Source organism: Meriones unguiculatus, assembly GCF_030254825.1.
Source record: "Meriones unguiculatus strain TT.TT164.6M chromosome Y unlocalized genomic scaffold, Bangor_MerUng_6.1 ChrY_unordered_Scaffold_32, whole genome shotgun sequence".
Taxonomy (NCBI): Eukaryota; Metazoa; Chordata; class Mammalia; order Rodentia; family Muridae; genus Meriones; species Meriones unguiculatus.
In genome coordinates, this window is record NW_026843711.1 from 6,792,090 (window position 1) to 6,793,290 (window position 1,201).

Sequence of the window (1,201 nt, forward strand, 5' to 3'; positions counted from 1 at the left end):
GATTGTTCTTTTCTTAGCCCCTGGACTGTACTGCTCCCTCATGAACTCTTCTGTCAACAGGGATCATGCCTCCATGGTTAGAATCATTATGTAGAGGTATGTGGGCTGTGTGCTGCATAAACGCACTTGGTCAAAGGGTGAGTGGAGGTAAAGTCCAGCCCACAGTACTTGGCTTGCCTTGTACCCATCAGGAGTTAAAAACTTGAAAAGTAGAGGTACCTTTTTCAAACTACAGGCCTACATAAATGTGTATTTTGTTGTGACATGAATATTAAGCCTTCAATTTCTAGCAGACCATCTCCTCACAGCTCTCCTATCTTTGATGCCTATGAAACCTGAAGTTTCCCAACCCACCCACTTTCACCTATGTTTTACTGTTAAGGAACTTGTAGATCTAGCTTTTAGGTTGTATCATAACTACAATTTCTATCACTATGATGTAACACCATAATCAAAGAGCCACTTTGGGAGGAAAAGGCTTATTTGGCATAAACTTCAATATCCCTTTTCATCTAATCAAAGGAAACGATAACAGGAACTCTGAAAGAGAGTGAGAAACTGAACAAACACAGGAACTGATGAAGAGGTCATGGAGGATTGCTGCTTTCTGTCTTGCTTCATATTGCTTGCTCAGTCTGCTACCATATATAACAAAGAGCCACCAGCCCAGGGATGGCACAAACACACATGGACTGAGCTCTTCCCCATCCATCACTAAATTAGAAAATGCCCCAAAGGCAGTACTACAACCTGATCTTATTGAGGCAATTCCTTAATTGAGAGGAGGCACCTCCTCACATGACTTTAGCTTGTCAAGTTGAGATAAAATAGCTACCACAGTTAGGACAAGGTTTATTCACCACGGCACAGGGCCACCTTATCAGCCACTTCTATGGATGCCCAAATGAGCAAATGAGGACCTTTATGTGGATGGAAACTATTAGCACATCATAGTCCCTTGCTTCTGCAGCTGCTTGGTCTGGCCACAAGGAAAGAGGGAAGTGTAATCATTTAGCAGGAAAACATCTTTCCTCACTCTGAGAGGATATAAGAATGTAGGGTAGGGACACTGTAGCTGTTTTTTAGCTGATGAGAGTCTTTGAAATGGGAGAAATTCTGGGTCCAATGAAAAGGTCATAGGGCAATGGAAGAGTCTTCAATTGATGGGTGCATTCAATAATGCAATTGCTGTCTGTTTTCT